Source organism: Fragaria vesca, linkage group LG6 (genome assembly GCF_000184155.1).
Source record: "Fragaria vesca subsp. vesca linkage group LG6, FraVesHawaii_1.0, whole genome shotgun sequence".
In the NCBI taxonomy this organism is placed as follows: domain Eukaryota; kingdom Viridiplantae; phylum Streptophyta; class Magnoliopsida; order Rosales; family Rosaceae; genus Fragaria; species Fragaria vesca.
In genome coordinates this window covers 12,222,529-12,223,985 of record NC_020496.1, presented here as the reverse complement: position 1 = coordinate 12,223,985, position 1,457 = coordinate 12,222,529, and positions in this window count along the sequence as shown.

Below are 1,457 nucleotides of genomic sequence, written 5' to 3'. Positions count from 1 at the left end.
CTAGAGTTACTTCTTGTTATTTTTTTTTAGAAAGCAAAATTGTGTAACCACCATGGATATGGATTTGGATATGCCAAGTTTGAATTGCAGAGGAATTTGCAATGATGCAACAACTAGGGTTTTGAAGGATCTTATCTCTCAAAATCGTCCCCAAATTGTGTTCTTATGTGAGACAAAGATGAGGTCGTGCAGATGACTTTGAAAAGTTATGCTTGGCTCTTGGATTTTCAAATGTAGAGAATGTCTTAAGTGAAGGCCTCTCTGGAGGTTTGAGATTATTTTAAACGGATGATGTGCGTTTGCAAGTGGGTACAAAATCTGATCACCATATTGACGCAGTATTGTTGGGAGAAGCGGGATCCCCATCTTGGAGAGTTACTAGATTTTATGTACTCTCGAACTGAAGACCATGAGCCTTCGTGGAATTTGCTTAGGGATTTTGAGCTAGTTTGGTTTTGCTATGACTTTAAAAAAAAAATCTGATTAAGTTGTACTGTGAAAATAATCAGCTGTAAATTAAAATGGTTTTATGTTTGGTAAATATTAAGTCTAAAACTGTTTCAAAGTAAAAATATATTAATTTCTAGTGTTTTTAGGATAACTGTTTCTAAAAGTAACATTCGGGTTGTTTATAAAAGCTGCTCCCAGTGACGTGTAATTTTTTTTTAAAAATGTTGCTTTTCTTTGATTTACCAAACACTATAAAATCTAAAAGTTCGGATAGAAACTGATTTTTTTTAAAAGCGAAGCTATACCAATCGGGCCTTAGCAGATTTGGACTCTCTTTTTTGAATTGTTATTGGAGATTTCAACGAGATTCTGAATAATGGAGAAAAGTTTGGGGGACCAATGCAACCAAGCAGATGCGTGGTTTTCGTGAAGCACAAGGTTATGGAGATCTCTTGGACCTAGGGTTTCATGCAGCTACAAGAATCTGGAGCAATTTGGAGATGCAATTATGGTTGGACATGGCAATTTGTACGCCTACATGGTTTGATATTTTTAGTCATGCTAAACTCTTCCATCTACCGTGTAACACCCCGACCCAATTTATTCAAGACAATAATTCCTAATATGCCAATTTCAATAGCATAGAATTTTAATTCACGGTTTAGAACTTACCCTCAAGAATTCGATTCTTTTCCTTTTGCAATTCGACAATCTATTGCTCAACCTCAGTCTTAACGAACCCAACCTAGATGCAAGCCATACATAATCGATCAACCGAACAGCCAATTTTATTTTCTTCTTCCGCGTTCCAGACGATTGGGTCGAAGAGGAGATCGAGTTGAGGGTAAAAGGGAGCTCGAAGGTTCTCACGCGTCCCTTCGTCTCCTCACCCCCCTTTTCCTCCTCCCAGTTTCCAAAAAGTGAAAGATAAATACCAAGAGGTCAACGAAGGAGATGTATCCGAGAGAGAGAGAGAGAGAGAGAGAGAGAGAGAGAGAGAGAGAGAG